We start from the raw sequence: 21,039 nt of genomic DNA on the forward strand, positions 1-21,039 counted from the left end.
GATACTCGAGGAGTGGGAATGGCACAGGCTAATAAACGTGATGAGCTTATGTCTTGGAGGGCCGCGGACGACCGCGTCGCTCGTAAATCTTTCGGCACGCAACGTCGCTGGCCAGCAGAGAAAGCAGTAAATTACCCCAGGCGCGCGCCCTATTGATCCACAGTATGGTCTCTCCTCTGACGATGGTGGACGACAGTGTGCTCTTTGTTCAAGTCGGAAACGAGTGAAGCCAAAGAAGATTTGTAAGAACTGGTGAACTGAATGGCCAGAATATTTCGAACCCAATTTAGAGCCGTCTAAGCAAAAGAAAGAATTCATGGTCTGAACACACACTACTGATATTCGACATTAACATTTACTTAACAGTTCGTTATGAAGCGGCTCTCGGTTTTCTAAGCCATCGTTAGATAATTTAATACTACACTGATAATCCACACAATATTAGCAAGATTGATAGCTATGTGAATATTGTTTTCCAAAGATAAGCGACATCTTAAGACGATATGTCGATACAATAACACAAGCGTAATCTGATTCCCAAAGAAGCTTTAAATACGTTTTCTATTACATTCCATATGCAACTCCCTAAACTGGTCAGTCATAGATGAGCTCTCGACAACAAACCTAGATACTTAATCGCACTTCTTAACCATGTTTAATACGAAACAAATCGAAACACCTAATTGACACCCTCCAGTGATAACCCAGAATCGCCGACTCAAGGTGACAAGACCCGCATCTGCTGAGGTCTGCTGGTGACGACAGCTCGTCAGTGGTGACATGATGAACTGGTTGTCGAGCCAGCGGGCTGTGGCCTTCAGTGCGTCTCTCGCACAACCTTGTCTTCCTCTCTGTCTCCACCCTGAGTTTCTCAAAAATTTTACATTTCCTTTCTGCTCTGCACAAAGTCCATTCAAATAGTCATTCACCAAATGATATTTATGAACTGCGGTCCAACACTCCTCTTAGCTGAGACTTTTGTAAGTTACCCAGTGAGCTGCCATCTGATGTTGCGAGAGAGAGAAATTTGCTGTCCACGTGGAGTGGCGTCCGGATAACGCCAAACCTCGAGTGTAAGAAAGAGATGGAAAGTTTGAACAATCATCACCTCAAAGTTTCCCACGAGTGAAACAAGTAAGACGGCAATCTTTCAGCCAGTCCGGCTTCCTTCAGTTTTCTCTGAAATTCTGGTTGGCAAAAAACTCACCACCAGTATGTCCTCGGGCAGAAATATCGACTCATAAAATAACCTATTTTGCACTGGCCCATACGCATAACACCCAGACGAAGCTTAATAGAAAGTTATATATGCTTGACATCATTCGAGTGCTGTGGTGACATAAAGTAATATGAAATATAGAAGTTAAAGATTCAACAGCCAAGATCGCTAGTTATAATTTTATTTTTGCTTAGCATTTTCGGGAAATCTAAGTTGCTATCATCGGATCTTATGCAAATACGCCTCAAGTAATGGAGTTATATCGAGATGCCCACGGCGCTACTGAAGTAAATGATCACTTTTTCGAAACCATGTAATTTCCTCCCATTGCGATGTATAAGTTTGAAATTTGGTTCAAAGGTTCCTACAAACTTCCTCTGTAATGGTGCAAAAACTTGGCGCCCAGCGACGTTACCCATGGGCTCGAGGACCCTTCACACAGCGGGGTGTCGAGACATGCGAAAGAAAAGGCCACTCCTCAGAAGTTCATGTGAGCTGTAAGGTGCGTTAATGATATCACACTGGCACCAAATTTAACCACAATTTTGCCGAACGCCACCATGGACGAGACACTCAATGAGGAGGTTGTCACAGTCCTCTTACCCACATTTCACACCTACTTTTGACGCCTCTGCGTTGGAGGTCAGAACCGCGATCCTCAGTTTTTCTGTGGGTGGCCAAGGAAACCATTTCAGACACACCGCCGCTTAGAACCAACACGGCAAGGCCTCGCAGGGTGACACAAAAGACGTCAGTGAAAGCACTCCTTTCCCTGCCCATATATTTCGCGGTCGGAAACGAGAGATAGTGGTGCGATGAACAACAGGAAGATGTTCTTAACAACCTTCGACACTGCTGACACATTCGGACGTTGCAATCCTTCTCTAAGGACACTGTGCAGATACGTTCACATAGGACCTGATCGCACCCCTTTTGAGGTCACAGCGATGGCAGTTTTAGCTCTCGTGTACAGTTTGGTTTCACCAGCGATCGCTCAAAACCATTCAACGAGATTTGGACGTGATCCGAAACAGCAAAGGGTACTTAAGCTTTTCAGCCCTCCTGTTTTCCACCCTCCTGTGGTCTGATTACGAGGGAGTGCACCATTAGAATGTGCGTGAATAAAATGGCAAATGGCCGGTTCGGCATACCCCATACTGCCTTCGGAAAGGTGTGGATCGTTGACTTGCGTACGCAGTGCCTTGATTTGTCATCCATAGACCGTGCCTGAGTCACAGTGGGACGTGTACTTTCACACGAGTCTCCACCTCGCAATGTTCATGAACTGACACAACGTCTGGTTCGCCGGCCGCGGCGGTCTAGCGGTTCTAGGCGCTCAGTCCGGAACCGCGCGACTGCTACGGTCGCGAGAGAGCCATCAATGAAGTTGTGTTTTTGTTGCATGTTACGAAAGCGAAACAGCTGAATCTAAAGCAACATTATGCCCTCGAGTTCCGTGTTAAACCTGGGGTATCCGCACGTGTGATCTTTGAAAAGTTCTAACAGGCGTATGGGTACCATTCTTTATCAAGAGCAAAGTTTTTTGCTGGAACAGATCTCTTTTGTAAGGCCTAGAACGCTCTGAAGGTTAACCACACATCAAAAACCGACGGAAATGTCGAACGTGTGTGGGCTCTTGGGAATTTGTTCCTCAGGACGAACTGTCAACCATACGTCTTACAAAGATGTCCCTGAAAGACTCAGGAAAATGGTGAATCCGATGAGACAGGACACTGCAGACAAATGGGTACTGTATCACGACAACGCCACCATGTCACGCGGCCATTTCCAAGACGGAATTTTTGACCACAAAAGACATTCCTGGTGTTCACAGCCCCCAGTTCACCAGATCTGAGTCCTCTTCCAGAAACTGAAAAATATCATGAAAGGACGTCACTTTGTGATTCTGGAGAACATTCAGAAGAATGTGACCGACATGTTAAAAGACTGACCAGTTGAAGACTTCTTGCGCTTCCGCCAAGCCTGTTGTCTGAAAAAAATAAAAAGTTCGGAAGATAAAATATGTCTCATTACTTTTCTCGCACACCTCGTACATGACTTGATTCTATGCCACACCGAATATGAGCGTTTTATTGTTCCTGTGGGGGATCACACTTCATGCTAATATGTGTAATGGAATCAAAGTTTTAATTAATTCATACCCTTTATCTGAAGGAAGTCACCACAAACAATATGATAAATATCAGAATGGTGCTCCGTGATGTAACACTTTCCATTTGCGTCACTGTAGACCAGGTTCTCGAATTTGGACTGAGATTTGGAAACTTGCTAAGTATATAACAATGGCACATGCAGGGCGAGCGCTGATTTAGACGTAAGGGCCCGGTGGGTGCCCTGAAAACCAGCACAGAGTAATTGAGTATTTAGCCTGTCCTGTTACAACCGGCAGAGACATCGCCCGCTGCAAGTCGGAACTCGGTGCTCGGTAAGCCCCGCCTCTGTCCGAAACTCCATTATGGAAAAGAAGGCGCTGCGACAAAAGGCGCCCGCTTTTACAGCCGGGGAAATTCAGGTTATTACGGAGCGAGAGAAACAATACAGCGCGGCCCGGCCGCGGCCGTTATTGTTCATAAACGTCGGGAATGGGTCGTAAAGGGCGCACGGGCAGACGGACTTGTCGCTGGCTCGCCCTTTGTTCTGGCCACGGCTCGGCCGCCGCCGCTTTCGTCACGCGCTGGACTGCTGCCTGCGCACGCGCCGGTTCGGCCTCCTTTCGTCATCTTCAGGGTAAGGCCCTCCATTCTCGCTTGTCGTAATAAAGGTGTTCTCTGATGTTCCAATACACGATGGCTGTTATACAGGTAGAGTCAACATTCAGGTGATGGTGAGCCAAAGCAGTCGTCACCAATACAGGATGGCTCGTCGCTGTGGAACCACCAATTCAAAAACAGGCGGATTAAAAGAAGTTTAAACCCACATAATGTGAAATGGGAGAGGGGGTAAAACCTAGAATGGATTCAGTCAGTTGTAGGGAAATAGTCGACTCCTTCGGTTCCAGTTGTACAAATCGGTTGGATTATTCGTTCATTCTTACAACCCACCAGGTTAGCCGAGCGCACTAACGCACTGCTTCCTGGACTCGGGTAGGTGCGCTGGCCCCGGATCGAATCCGCCCGGCGGATTAACGACGACGGCCGGTGTGCCAGCCAGCCTGGATGTGGTTTTTAGGCGGTTTTCCACATCCCCCTAGGTGAATACCGGGCTGGTCCCCACGTCCCGCCTCAGTTACACGGCTCGCAGACATCTGAACACTTTCGCACTATTCCATGGATTACACTAGTCGCAGACAGTTGGGGTACACTAATTCCTTCCCGGGGGGTATGGGGTGGCGGCAGGAAGGGCATCCAGCCACCCCTTCAACTAACATCGCCACATCTGATTAACCATGCTGATCCTGCGTATCCACGGGACAAACGGCACAAGCAAAAAGAAAAGAAAGAAAGAATTCGTTCATTCTTTTGAGAGTAACCGGTCTATGGGAACATCCAAATGAAAAGAATCGATTCGGTCAGTTTCTGGAAAACAATCGACTCTTTCGATTGTAGTTGTATGTGTTGGTAGAGTCCGCGCAAGATATGGTGGCCGATGTGCACTGATGAGTTCTCGTCCAAAGTGCTGGGTGAGTTCATTCGTTTGTTCGGAAGGGGTGGCCGACATTGTCTGGTAGCTCATGGCCTGTCTCCGACGTGCTGCGATGGCAGTATCAAAGATCACGCTCTGCTATCTTTCTCGAACGATTTTATGGATAATATTCGACAAATAATTTTCATTTTTGCACTGCTTACAACTTTACATGTCAGCTTCATATTGATGTGTAGCTCATTTCGTTAATAGTCATAATTATTGTGATATTTGCATTTAAGTGAAACACTATGCAAAATTCGAAAACGATTGCAGTGAAAAATAGTGGTCGCTGTGATTTTGCATTTGATGCATATTACATAATATGATGCTGCCTATGAAATTGAGCTAACATATTGTATTTTTCTTTGGATTTCGATGAGGTCTCTGTCTGTCACTAATGCTTAAAAAATTGATCTGATGTAGCACACCCATTTAGGATCGCATGCACCAGAGATAAAGCGAGGATGAAATATCCACATTTGTCATATTTCATGAAAGGTTGGACGTATCGAGATGAGTTTCTACAAAACGACAGCACACAAAAAGGAGTATATTTTGCCATATTCTTTTTATGCAAGACTTCGTTATTTACTGCTTTATTCCACTAACTAAAGACTTTAAGTGAAAGAATGAATTTTATAAATGGTCGTGAAACGAGAAATGGTCTGGTTTTAGGAACAACATAAGTGAAAACATTAAGGGTATGCTTCTTCATAAACTACTGCCCTTGCTTTTCTCAGTTAATAAACATAATAAACCAGATTCTGTCGCAACTGCTTCTGCACAATACATCAGTAAGGAGACCGTGTGTAAACTCCGCTGTACTTTGGCAAAAAGAAGCAAATTTCAATGTGGCAACTACAGAAATGTAGGTTTTACACACAATTCTCGATTCTTGATGCTTCAGAGAAAGTTACAAATGCTTAACAAGCCAGGCGAAAATAGGTCACAGCTTTTGCTGCATTTTCAGTGAAATTCTTTCTGGATACTAACCAAAGCAGAGGTGGAGTAGATCTTTTTGAATGGTCACCAGGCAAGTGTGGAGATGAAGGGGATTAACATAGTATTTAAAGAGAAGTGCGAGCGTAGACTTCGGTTTTGAATGGCACTTCCCCTCCAGCTCTCGTGATTTCCTCTGCAGCACCTGCCCGGAACCCTACGACGACCACTCTCCCCGAAAATACCCTGCTGGTTGCATGTCTACCGTACAAGTTATCCTGCATGCAGTCTATAATTATTCATTCATTCATCTGAGCGAAACCAGTCTATTCGATTAGATGAATGAAAATAATTAGTTCAGTCTACATCTACATCTACATCTATACTCCGCGAGCCACCTTACGGTGTGTGGCGGAGGGTACTTATTGTACCACTATCTGATCCCCCCTTCCCTGTTCCATTCACGAATTGTGCGTGGAAAGAACGACTGCTTGTAAGTCTCCGTATTTGCTCTAATTTCTCGGATCTTTTCGTTGTGATCATTACGCGAGATATATGTGGGCGGTAGTAATATGTTGCCCATCTCTTCCCGGAATGTGCTCTCTCGTAATTTCGATAATAAACCTCTCCGTATTGCGTAACGCCTTTCTTGAAGTGTCCGCCACTGGAGCTTGTTCAGCATCTCCGTAACGCTCTCGCGCTGACTAAATGTCCCCATGACGAATCGCGCTGCTTTTCGCTGGATCATGTCTATCTCTTCTATTAATCCAACCTGGTAAGGGTCCCATACTGATGAGCAATACTCAAGAATCGGACGAACAAGCGTTTTGTAAGCTACTTCTTTCGTCGATGAGTCACATTTTCTTAGAATTCTTCCTATGAATCTCAACCTGGCGCCTGCTTTTCCCACTATTTGTTTTATGTGATCATTCCACTTCAGATCGCTCCGGATAGTAACTCCTAAGTATTTTACGGTCGTTACCGCTTCCAATGATTTACCACCTATGGCATAATCGTACTGGAATGGATTTCTGCCCCTATGTATGCGCATTATATTACATTTATCTACGTTTAGGGAAAGCTGCCAGCTGTCGCACCATGCATTAATCCTCTGCAGGTCCTCCTGGAGTACGTACGAGTCTTCTGATGTTGCTACTTTCTTGTAGACAACCGTGTCATCTGCAAATAGCCTCACGGAGCTACCGATGTTGTCAACTAAGTCATTTATGTATATTGTAAACAATAAAGGTCCTATCACGCTTCCCTGCGGTACTCCCGAAATTACCTCTACATCTGCAGATTTTGAACCGTTAAGAATGACATGTTGTGTTCTTTCTTCTAGGAAATCCTGAATCCAATCACAAACCTGGTCCGATATTCCGTAAGCTCGTATTTTTTTCACTAAACGTAAGTGCGGAACCGTATCAAATGCCTTCCTGAAGTCCAGGAATAAGGCATCAATCTGCTCGCCAGTGTCTACGGCACTGTGAATTTCTTGGGCAAATAGGGCGAGCTGAGTTTCACATGATCTCTGTTTGCGGAATCCATGTTGGTTATGATGAAGGAGATTTGTATTATCTAAGAACGTCATAATACGAGAACACAAAACATGTTCCATTATTCTACAACAGATTGACGTAAGCGAAATAGGCCTATAATTATTCGCATCTGATTTATGACCCTTCTTGAAAATGGGAACGACCTGCGCTTTCTTCCAGTCGCTAGGTACTTTACGTTCTTCCAGCGATCTACGATAAATTGCTGATAGAAAGGGGGCAAGTTCTTTAGCATAATCACTGTAGAATCTTAAGGGTATCTCGTCTGGTCCGGATGCTTTTCCGCTACTAAGTGATAGCAGTTGTTTTTCAATTCCGATATCGTTTATTTCAATATTTTCCATTTTGGCGTCCGTGCGACGGCTGAAGTCAGGGACCGTGTTACGATTTTCCGCAGTGAAACAGTTTCGGAACACTGAATTCAGTATTTCTGCCTTTCTTCGGTCGTCCTCTGTTTCGGTTCCATCGTGGTCAACGAGTGACTGAATAGGGGATTTAGATCCGCTTACCGATTTTACATATGACCAAAACTTTTTAGGGTTCTTGTTTAGATTGTTTGCCAATGTTTTATGTTCGAATTCGTTGAATGCTTCTCTCATTGCTCTCTTTACGCTCTTTTTCGCTTCGTTCAGCTTTTCCTTATCAGCTATGATTCGACTACTCTTAAACCTATGATGAAGCTTTCTTTGTTTCCGTAGTACCTTTCGTACATGATTGTTATACCACGGTGGATCTTTCCCCTCGCTTTGGACCTTAGTCGGTACGAACTTATCTAAGGCGTACTGGACGATGTTTCTGAATTTTTTCCATGTTTGTTCCACATCCTCTTCCTCAGAAATGAACGTTTGATGGTGGTCACTCAGATATTCTGCGATTTGTGCCCTATCACTCTTGTTAAGCAAATATATTTTCCTTCCTTTCTTGGCATTTCTTATTACACTTGTAGTCATTGATGCAACCACTGACTTATGATCACTGATACCCTCTTCTACATTCACGGAGTCGAAAAATTCCGGTCTATTTGTTGCTATGAGGTCTAAAACGTTAGCTTCACGAGTTGGTTCTCTAACTATCTGCTCGAAGTAATTCTCGGACAAGGCAGTCAGGATAATGTCACAAGAGTCTCTGTCCCTGGCTCCAGTTCTGATTGTGTGACTATCCCATTCTATAGCTGGTAGATTGAAGTCTCCCCCTATTACAATAGTATGATCACGAAACTTCTTCACGACGTTCTGCAGGTTCTCTCTGAGGCGCTCAACTACTACGGTTGCTGATGCAGGTGGTCTATAGAAGCATCCGACTATCATATCTGACCCACCTTTGATACTTAACTTAACCCAGATTATTTCACATTCGCATTCGCTAATAACTTCACTGGATATTATTGAATTCTTTACTGCTATAAATACTCCTCCACCATTGGCGTTTATCCTATCCTTGCGGTATATATTCCATTCTGTGTCTAGGATTTCGTTACTGTTCACTTCCGGTTTTAACCAACTTTCCGTTCCTAATACTATATGCGCACTATTTCCTTCAATAAGAGATACTAATTCAGGAACCTTGCCCTGGATACTCCTGCAGTTTACCAATATTACGTTAACTTTTCCTGTTTTTGGTCTCTGAGGACGGACGTTCTTTATCGACGATGATAATGTCCTCTCTGGTAAGCCGTCAGGTATTTTATCGTTTCGCCCAAGGGGGGGTCCCTCTAACCTAAAAAACCCCCGTGTGCACGCCACAATTACTCTGCTACCCTAGTAGCTGCTTCCGGTGTGTAGTGCACGCCTGACCTGTCTAGGGGGGCCCTACAGTTCTCCACCCAATAACGGAGGTCGATGAATTTGCAACCATTATAGTCGCAGAGTCGTCTGAGCCTCCGGTTTAGACCCTCCACACGGCTCCAAACCAGAGGACCGCGATCGACTCTGGGCACTATGCTGCAGATATTAAGCTCAGCTTGCACTCCGCGTGCGATGCTGGTTGTCTTCACCAAATCAGCCAGCCGCCGGAAGGAACCAAGGATGGCCTCAGAACCCAAGCGGCAGGCGTCATTCGTTCCGACATGTGCTACTATCTGCAGCCGGTCACACCCAGTGCGTTCAATAGCTGCCGGAAGGGCCTCCTCCACATTACGGACGAGACCCCCCGGCAAGCACACCGAGTGCACACTGGCATTCTTCCCCGACCTACCCGCTATTTTCCTGAGGGGCTCCATAACCCGCCTAACGTTGGAGCTCCCTATAACTAATAGGCCCGCCCTCTGTGACTGTCGGGACCTTGCCGGAGAATCGGCCACTGGCCCAACAGGCGAGGCACCCTGTGGTGGCTCGGAAACGATGTCATCACCACTAGGAAGCACCCCGTACCTGTTGGAAAGGGGTAAGGCAGCTGCCACGCGGCCAGATCCCACCTTCGCCTTTCGGCCAGGCACGCGCGAGCCCACCACTGTCCGCCATTCACCCTGGAGTGATGGCTGACCGGTAAGATGCTCACTGCCGGAAGACGCAGCGACATCAGGGGTTCCATGTGATTCCAAGGCCACCGAAGTAGGCATAGGTCTCACCACAGTTGCCCCAACGCCACTACGAGCCGACGCCTGCGCCTCGAGCTCGATGAGCCTAACAGACAAAGCCTCCACCTGCCCCCGAAGAGTGGCCAATTCTCCTTGCGTCCGCTCACAACAACCACAGCCCCTACACATGACTATGTTTACCCTACTCTATACGGTGACAAATTCCCAAGATAATCTTCTGATGAGCTACTCTGATAATCAAGAAACACTCACTGAAATACGAGACGCGAAAACTACGCTAGGTTTTCCCAGAAAAACTATTTAAAAGCTAAGCGCAGCAAATAAGTACAAAAACGCTTTATACAAACAGTACTCGCTGCTGCTGGTGCTGTCGCTCTGGCTGTCACAAGACAACTGCTGATTCAAGTGACTAGTGGCTAACGGCCGCGAAACAAACAAAAGACGGTTTTAGGGCGCTTTCTGTTCTAAACGATCAAGAAAACACTAAGAAATCTAACACGAAAACTACATAAAATTTTATCAAGAACTGTTAGTTACTATGCAGAGCAGATAAACACAAATAGAACCCCTTCCTTAGTGGAAGGTCGTAAACAAAATGCAAAATAAACGCTTGTAGTTCTACATCAGTTGGATTATTCATTCGTTCTTTTGAGTGAAACGAGTCTAGGGTAGCTACTGAACGAAAACAATCGTTTCATTTGGTGGTAATTTTACGTGTGGGGATGATTATTCATTCATTCTTTTGAGTGAAACCATCTGTGACCGACTCGGTCAGTTGTTGGGTATGAGGTAACGCGTGAGTTGTGGCTCCCTGAAAATTTCTAAGTTCGGAGTTGGCGTGGCCGCACGGGCCGCCTGCTAAGCCAGGGTTCGTCAGCAACCGCGTGGAGCCGAACCTTAGCCGGAGCAAGAGGGGGTAGCCCCAGCGCGTGGTCCTGGATGACCGCGTGTCTGGGAATTCCATGTTGGCGCTGTGTCAAGGGCTATGCTTTGTATCAGTGAAGGAGATTTGTATGCCAGGAGTGCCAAAGATGGCGGACTTTGTGAATCCATAATGGCAGACATTTCACAGTTCATGTACAAATTAAATAGGCAGAAGAAACATGATATCTTAAAAAGAAACATGTTCATTACCATAATGTGTATGACGATTCTGATGGTGTAATCAGATTTTTAATATCTTTATTAGATTAATATTTAGTATCTGATTGTAACTTATACAAGTAACACCCAGCAACGAGATTCCAAAATCTAAACGGTTCATCCGATTTGGTCGATCGTCATGTCTTTAGAAACTATTAGTGTAAACCTAAATTGTTACGAATTACAGGCGTGTAACTTCAATTGTACATGAGTTATTGGAGGTCAAAGTGGACGATTACTATTGAATGCGTCAGGTCACAAGTACTCCACAGTTACATGAAAAAACGGTAGCAGCATGCTTATAAATATATTTATTCGTATATGTCTTTGTTTATATCCGATTATGCTATTCATGAAGAAACTTGTCAAGTATTTACTGTGTCTTAGAAAGAACAGAGACATTAGGCTACTGTCCTACTTTTGTTTCTATTCCTTTGGTATATGTTTATTTGATTTTTTTATGTATTTAATAATGTGTGTTAGAACGTGTTTAGGGCCAAGCCGTAGGAATATTTATTTAATTTCAAGTTATTTAAATGTAAATCCTGTAATTCGTATGTGTTTCAAAATGTTTGTGAATGTGCGTTGGCTTGGAGACGTGGCGGGAGTGCTATAGCCAATCACAGCGCTCGTTACTATGGTAGGTGACTACCGAAGTCAATGGAGAGACTGTATGGAAGTGAGGGAGGAGCATCGGGTCGCACGGGACAGGGGGTCCTGGACGGGAAGGCGCGACGGACGGTGACAGGAAATACTTGGAGAGTGTTGAGCCGTTTGCGTGTGGTCGCGGGAGATAGAAGTATTCCGTAGTGCCGACTTGCGCACTTGTGAGATATCTGTGGCTTCTGCAGTGAAGACGTAGTATGCGTTTAGAAGTGAATCTCTCACGAGTTATATTGTTGCTCATAACTAATTACGTAAAGTAGGAATCTATTGTTTCCCTGTTATTCAACTTATATTTTATTTAATTACTGGACCATCGACACCAATAAGTGTTTTGCAGTAATAAATGGCATTCTTAAAGGTACTTCTGCTATCGTGCTCATCGTTTAAAGTCGTTAAAATAGTACCTGCAGATTTTATTTAATTGCAATCTTTCATTTATGAATTTCTATGTTACATTCAAAATTTGCAATTGCTGAGTGAGAGGAACCTTCGACCATTCGATCCATGTGTGTATTCATATCGTATACTGTAGACTCAGCAGTATTTGGCATGTAATGCGGCAACTACGTATCCCAGCTCCTAGATAACGAAACCAGACAAAACTATTAATGTTTCAATTCTGAGTCTGAGGGTACGTAGTTGAGGACCACATTGCTTATTTGAAATCCCGCAATTGGATGTTTCCCGTCCGGGATCTGTGTCCTGCAAAGTGGTAATTCCTTTGCTCTCTGTTATTGAGCGTACTATGCGAAGTGCAAAAAGTTTTGCAAAACCAGTAGAGAATTCTGTAGAGCGAACCTCCCACAAAACACGCTATGAGATCAGGTTTTCCCGCAAGTAGGTTACTGGAAATAGTGAAACTACGCAGTAATTTTCACAACTAACACATGCTATCGATAGAGGTCCTAATCTGTCATGTTAAAGGCAGTTTGCGTGGGGGCTCAGAGTCTAAATAAGTTGAGTACACCGAACGGTAGCAGTTAGCGCGTATAACGGACAGCGGTATCGGAGGTGGTTGGAACACCCGGTAACCGGCAGCAGCTACCGTTACATCAGGCGACTTGACCAGTGGCGGGCCGACCACGGTGGCCGAGCGGCTCTAGGCACTCAGTCCGGAACTGTGCGACTGCTACGGTCGCAGGGTCGAATCCTGCCTCGGGCATGGATGTGTGTGATGTCCTTAGCTTAGTTAGGTTTAATTAGTTCTAAGTTCTAGGGGACTGATGACCTCAGATGTTAAGTCCCATAGTGCTCAGAACCATTTGAACCATTTGAACCAGTGGCGGACGCAGTTGAACAGCGGTACGACGGCAGCGCCTTCGACTGCTCCAGGACAGCCTTCAGTGTCGGCTTCCACTACAACCAACGGCATCACAATGGCAGAGGGAACCATTAATTTATTTGAAAGCCCGCATGGAAAAGAGTCGACTCATTTGGTTGGAGTTGTATGTATTGGTTCAATTATTCTTTCACTCTATTGAGTGAAACTAATCTAGGGAAACAAATGAGTGAAAAACATAGACTCATTCTGCTGTAGTTTTATGTATCCGTTGGATTATTATCCACTCATTTCTTTCGAGAGATTCTGTTTGTGGAAGCAACTGAACGAAACATTCAACACAGTCGTTTGATCCTTGGCGCAGTCAGTTCCGAACGGAAACATTCGATCGTTTTGTCATAATTGAATCATTAGTGTTGACCGCATTATGTAATCACCTTTCTTCAATGCTATTGTCATTCAGATAATTACTCTTTATTGAGTCCCACTAAGAAACCTTTAGTTTAGGATTTGGTCCATGTTTATGATAAGGTGTTTGCTTAGTAATTAACTTTGTGCCTGGATCAAAATGCCGAAAACTCATTGTTGCGAGGATGGAAGAAACCATATGACTGGATAAAAAATGATCCTCAAGATAATTTCAATGCGATTTTCAGGATCTGACAGGATGATTCAAATTCTGAAACTATACAGATTAAAGGCATTCAAAGACAATTAACGAATGATAGTGTTTCCCGCAAAAAAGTAATTGTTCGTTTATTTATACATAGCTTTACAATTTATCACCAGCTGTTAATCTTTTACAAACAGACCAAAAACGCATATTATTGCCAGAAGCATGGGGGCTTTGGTGTTTTAAGTGTGGAAAATACTTCATTTTTAGAAATGACTTTTTTCAGATCTCCTCAAAATAGCATATTTCTCTCTAAAAATGGTGGCAGCTCCAGTCATGGTTGATGCAGAGTAGTAAAGTCTGAAAAAGTACATTATACTCAAACCCGGAGACTGAGTGAAAACATACATATAACTGGCGTAACCATCAGACACTTCGTGCCAGTCTATTATCTCACACCGAGGGAAACCACTCAAACTTGGAGAGCGAAAGAAAAACATTTGTACTGTACAGCTGACTTGGCTGTAGACGCTAGTTTCATTCTGTTGTTTCATTCGACTGGAAATCTGACTGAACGAAAAAACAATCGACAGGCCAACTGGTTTTTAAAACCAGTCGGTTGTCCCACAACTACCTGCGAGGCTAAGTAACCAAAATGGTGGCCGTTTTGGAAGCAACATCTTAGGTTCAATTCACAAGAGATACAAAGGATCAGGTGACATTTCCGACAAACGGAGAGTTACACGAGAAATGCAAAAGCTTTGGTGTTTTAAGTGTGGAAAATACTTCATTTTTAGAAATGACTTTTTTCAGATCTCCTCAAAATAGCATATTTCTCTCTAAAAATGGTGGCAGCTCCAGTCATGGTTGATGCAGAGTAGTAAAGTCTGAAAAAGTACATTATACTCAAACCCGGAGACTGAGTGAAAACATACATATAACTGGCGTAAGCATCAGACACTTCGTGCCAGTCTATTATCTCACACCGAGGGAAACCACTCAAACTTGGAGAGCGAAAGAAAAACATTTGTACTGTAGAACGAAAAAACAATCGACAGGCCAACTGGTTTTTAAAACCAGTCGGTTGTCCCACAACTACCTGCGAGGCTAAGTAACCAAAATGGTGGCCGTTTTGGAAGCAACATCTTAGGTTCAATTCACAAGAGATACAAAGGATCAGGTGACATTTCCGACAAACGGAGAGTTACACGAGAAATGCAAAAGTATCTTTCATTTGAGTCCCCCCCCCCCCATGAACCATGGACCTTGCCATGGGTGGGGAGGCTTGCGTGCCTCATGGACCTTGCCATCGTAGGTGCAACCACAACGGAGGGGTATCTGTTGAGAGGCCAGACAAACGTGTGGTTCCTGAAGAGGGGCAGCAGCCTTTTCAGTAGTTGCTGGGGCAACAGTCTGGATGATTGACTGATCTGGCCCTGTAACACTAACCAAAACGGCCTTGCTGTTGTGGTACTGCGAACGGCTGAAAGCAAGGGGAAACTACACCCGTAATTTTTCCCGAGGGTATGCAGCTTTACTGTATGATTAAATGATGATGGCGTCCTCCTGGGTAAAATATTCCGGAGGTAAAATAGTCCCCCATTCGTATCTCCGGGCGAGGACTACTTAAGAGGACGTCGTTATCAGGAGAAAGAAAACTGGCGTTCTACGGATCGGAGTGTGGAATGTCAGATCCCTTAATCGGGCAAGTAGGTTAGAAAATTTAAAAAGGGAAATGGATAGGTTAAAGTTAGATATAGTGGGAATTAGTGAAGTTCGGTGGCAGCAGGAACAAGAATTCTGGTCAGGTGAATACAGGGTTATAAATACAAAATCAAATAGGGGTAATGCAGGAGTAGGTTTAATAATGAATAAAAAAAATAGGAGTGCGGGTAAGCTACTACAAACAACATAGAGAACGCATTAATGTGGCCAAGATAGACACGAAGCCCACGCCTACTACAGTAGTACAAGTTTATATGCCAACTAGCTCTGCAGATGATGAAGAAATTGATGAAACGTATGATAAGGTAAAAGAAATTATTCAGGTATTGAAGGGAGACGAAAATTTAATAGGCATGGGTGACTGGAATTCGACAGTAGGAAAAGTAAGAGAAGGAAACGTAGTAGGTGAATATGGATTGGGAGTAAGGAATGAAAGAGGAAGCCGCCTGGTAGAATTTTGCACACAGCATAACTTAATCATAGCTAAAACTTGGTTCAAGAATCATGAAAGTAGGTTGCACACAGCATAACTTAATCATAGCTGAAGCTTAGTTCAAGAATCATGAAAGGAGGTTGTATATATGGAAGAACTCTGGAGATACTAGAAGGTATCAGATAGACTATATAATGGTAAGACAGAGATTTAGGAACCAGGTTTTAAATTGTAAGACATTTCCAGGGGCAGATGTGAACTCTGACCACAACTATTGGTTATGACCTGTAGATTAAAACTGAAGAAACTGCAAAAAGGTGAGAATTCAAGGAAATGGGACCTGGATAAACTGAAAGAACCAGAGGTTGTACAGAGTTTCAGGAAGAGCATAAGGGAACAATTGACTAGAATGGGGGAAAGAAATACAAACAGAAGAAGAATGCGTAGCTTTGAGGAATGAAATAGTGAAGGCAGCAGAGGATCAAGTAGGTAAAAAGACGAGGGCTAGTAGAAATCCTTGGGTAACAGAAGAGATACTGAATTTAATTGATGAAAGGAGAAAACACAAAAATGCAGTAAGTGAAGCAGGCAAAATGCAATACAAACGTCTCAAAAATGAGATCGACAGGAAGTGTAAAATGGCTAAGCAGGGATGGCTAGAGGACACATGTAAGGACGTAGAGGCCTATATCAGTAGGGGTGAGATAGATACTGCCTACAGGAATATTAAAGAGACCTTTGGAGAAAAGAGAACCACTTGCATGAATATCAAGAGCTCAGATGGAAACCCAGTTCTAAGCAAAGAAGCGAAAGCAGAAAGGTGGAAGGAGTATATAGAGGGTCTATACAGGGGCGATGTTCTTGAGGACAATATTATGGAAATGGAAGAGGATGTAGATGAAGATGAAATGGGAGATATGATACTTCGTGAAGAGTTTGACAGAGCACTGAAAGACCTAAGTCAAAACAAGGCCCCGGGAGTAGACAACATTCCATTAGAACTACTGACAGCCTTGGGAGAGCCAGTCCTGTCAAAACTCTACCATCTGGTGAGCAAGATGTATGAGACAGGCGAAATTCCCTCAGACTTCAAGAAGAATATAATAATTCCAATCCCAAAGAAAGCAGGTGTTGGCAGATGTGAAAATTACCGAACTATCAGTTTAATAAGTCACAGCTGCAAAATACTAACGCGAATTCTTTACAGACGAATGGAAAAACTGGTAGAAGCCGACATCGGGGAAGATCAGTTTGGATTCCGCAGTAATGTTGGAACACGTGAGGCAATACTGACACTACGACATATCTTAGAAGAAAGATTAAGGAAAGGCAAACCTACGTTTTTAGCATTTGTAGACTTAGAGAAAGGTTTTGACAATGTTGAATGGAATACTCTCTTTCAAATTCTGAAGGTGGAAGGGGTAAAATGCAGGGAGCGAAAGGCTATTTACAATTTGTACTGAAAGCAGATGGCAGTAATAAGAGTCGAGGGACATGTAAGGGAAGCAGTGGTTGGGAAGGGAGTGAGACAGGGTTGTAGCCTCTTCCCGATGCTATTCAATCTGTATATTGAGCAAGCAGTAAAGGAAACAAAAGAAAAGTTCGGAGTAGGTACTAAAATCCATGGAGAAGAAATAAAAACTTTGAGGTTCGCCGATGACATTGTAATTCTGTCAGAGACAGCAAAGGATTGGGGAGAGCAGATGAACGGAATGGACAGTGTCTTGAAAGGAGGGTATAATATGAACATCAACAAAAGCAAAACGAGGATAATGGAATCTAGTCGAATTAAGTCGGGTGATGCTGAGGGAACTAGATTAGGAAATGAGACACTTAAAGTAGTAAAGGAGTTTTGCTATTTGGGGAGAAAAATAACTGATGATGGTCGAAGTAGAGAGGATATAAAATGTAGACTGGCAATGGCAAGGAAAGCGTTTCTGAAGAAGAGTAATTTGTTAACATCGAGTGTAGATTTAAGTGTCAGGAAGTCGTTTCTGAAAGTATTTGTATGGAGCGTAGCCATGTATGGAAGTGAAACATGGACGATAAATAGTTTAGACAAGAAGAGAATAGAAGCTTTCGAAATGTGGTACTACAGAAGAATGCTGAAGATTAGATGGGTAGATCACATAACTAATGAGGAGGTATTGAACAGAATTGGGGAGAAGAGGAGTTTGTGGCACAACTTGAGTAGAAGGAGGGATCGGTTGGTAGGACATGTTCTGAGGCATCAAGGGATCACCAATTTAGTACTGGAGGTCAGCGTGGAGGGTAAAAATCGTAGAGGGAGACCAAGAGGTGAATACACAAAGCAGATTCAGAAGGATGTAGGTTGCAGTAGGTACTGGGAGATGATGAAGCTTGCACAGGGTAGAGTAGCATGGAGAGCTGCATCAAACCAATCTGAGGACTGAAGAAGACAGCAACAAACATGGCTTGTAATTTTTTCTACATACGAAGGTCAGAGATGCTAATCTCTGAAGCATTATTGACAATATTACAGGGAAGTGTGCTACATAGTAACATCGGGGTCATCCTCTTGCTTGCTTCCATCTCCCTTATAAGAATCTACCGAGAGCTCCATAGCTGTGGTTGCAAACATACACTACTCTAGTAGCTCTCGGCATAGAGATAGCAGATTCGAATCTTTGTAGAGGGAGAAATTTTCGGTGCCAGGGATTGACAAGCAATTGTTGATGAGGAGGACGTACAGTTCTGGAAAGACAAAAAATACACCAGTGTCCTGAGTTACATTCCAATCCCCTCTGCTATGTCTCATAGTAGTGATCTTCTCACACAGTTAACGACGAAAGAATGAAAAGATCGTATGTGCATTGTTGACCGGGTAGTAAACTGTCTGCTTGGTGGAAACACTGAGCAGGCAGAGCTGAGTGAGCTATTCCGAGAGAAATCAGGTATGTTCCATTACCAGCTATTACTCCCTCCATTACGTACATTTTATCCATAGTGGATGCTGTTGAACTCCGTGACTTTTCCTTTATAGGGTGTAGAAAAATTTCCGCTACCAGTCGCAATAAAAGATCATTTATTCGTCACACGACCGCTTTCGGGCTTGTGCCATCCTCTGGTGTTTATATACATTCATGTACGTGTTTATATTGCTGAAGATCACTGTACAAATACAAAAAAATTATTTGCTGCTGACTAAACAGATACAAGTGGAACAATCGTAAGTGGCAAGGCAGGATTTGTCGAAAATATATCCGTACTTACATAAAGATGATACTTCATTATTATAATTACGCTGTGGTGACAGTTTTTCCACTTAGTTGCCCTTTTGTTATCATTTGCACATCCATGTTTCAGTTTTATAAAGTTTAGCAGTTGAGCTTTATAAAACACCTCCATAAGGTCCCGATCCCTTCCAGTGAGATTTTAATATTTTTGGAGCCCTGAAGAAATATATTCGTAGGTTTCGACTTGCTTAGGACGAAGAGGTGCACCCCCGGGTACAATCATGTTTCTGTAGGCCACCCAATCATTATTTTATGAAGGTATTGTCCGTCATATCTTTCAGCGAATTAGGTGTACTGAGTTATGGCCATTACTTTTGAAATACACCAATGGACAGTTGCTAAGGACAAACTGACACTTTCTATGAAATAACTGCCTACTAGTACGCAACATCCGAAAACTGCTACGGAAGACCTGACTAATGACAGTAAAGGGAAATATAGAGTGCGGGATGCGTTAACAGCAGAGAAGCCTCAGCACAAACCTTCTGTATGCATTCGGCAGTTCATGCGGTATGGCATTTGACGAACGCTGTTGTGGGACCGATTACTGCAACATTCTCCATGGTACGGCAACGTGTATGCAAGACGTTGTGGACGAGCAGTTGACGGCCGGAGCCGTCCCAGACCCATTAATGTGATCACAGTAATGGGTGTGTCCAAAAGTGTCATCTTGCGATTAAAGAACGCCACTTGTGGTGGAAATGGCATGCAGAACCATGCCGGTGATCGTAGGCGGACCACGACAGCGGAAGAGGATTGATAAGTAGCCCTCGTGGGGAAAAGAGATAGCTCTCTCCTAGAAAGATCGCGGCGGATCTTGTTGTCGCTACCGATAAACGTGTCTCTGCCAGATCCATATCATGGAGATTAAGTCAGGCTGGTTTGTACGCTCGGAAGCCTTTTAAATCGTACTACTTCAAGAGCGCGATCGACGAGAATAGTTCGTTTCGTAGGTGGCGCAGTGGTTAGACACTGGACTCGCATTCGGGAGGACGACGGTTCAATCCCGCGTCCCACCATCCTGATTTAGGGTTTCCGTGATTTCCCTAAATCACTCCAGGCAAACGCTGGGATGGTTCCTTTGAAAGGGCACGGCCGACTTCCTTCCCCGTCCTTCCCTAACCCGATGAGACCGATGACCTCGCTGTCTGGTCTCCTTCCCCCAAACAACCTAAGTTCGTTTCGTGTAGGGAACATGTTGGTTGGGGTCATCAACAGTGGTCCAGAGTGATGTTCTCCGACGAATCCCCCTGCATTGTGACAACTGATTCTGTCCATCAGTCAGTGTGGAGAGAGTGGGACACGTTACACACGACAGAATGTTCTTGAACGTAATCAATGTGGTCTCTCTGTGTGGGTAGGCATTATGCACAATGGCCACACACCGCTGCATATCTTTGCACAGGTTACTGTTGCAACACATCGGTATTGCAGGGAGATAATTATGGATCATGTGCGTCGGTTTATGGATGACAACGACCGGCCACACAGGACAGCAGTGGTGTCGGACACTCTGGAAAGTGGAGATACTGAACGTACGGAATGGCCCGACCTAAGCCCTATAGAGCAGCGGTTCCCGACCTGGAGGTAATTACCCTTTAAAGGGTAAAATGGGATTTTCTGAGGAGTGAAAGCGAAAAGGATGTGATCGTGTTTCAGTCGTGAAACTATACTTCGTTAAAAAAGATAATGTGGATCATTTAAGTTATGAGTAATTACTTTTTCTCAATCAGTAGCATGAATGCGTGACACCACGCGACGGAGGTTACAGGCTCCTCACGTACTCCATCGACTACACACATACTTCATACTTTCAACCACACATCGAAAGCACTAAAAACGAGACATATGCGTAACAAATGTTGTTAAACACAAGCTGTACCAGTGCTCTCATTAACTCATTAGTCGGTGGCTTATTAAAAGACTAATTAAATATAATTCATCTTTCGTCATTTTAGAAATAAAAGTACACAAAGAAAACTCTTTTCCATTCATTCTAAGGTTTACTTAGGAGCTGAAGTTGGTGAT

This window comes from Schistocerca serialis, chromosome 1 (assembly GCF_023864345.2).
Source record: "Schistocerca serialis cubense isolate TAMUIC-IGC-003099 chromosome 1, iqSchSeri2.2, whole genome shotgun sequence".
Lineage (NCBI taxonomy): Eukaryota > Metazoa > Arthropoda > Insecta > Orthoptera > Acrididae > Schistocerca > Schistocerca serialis.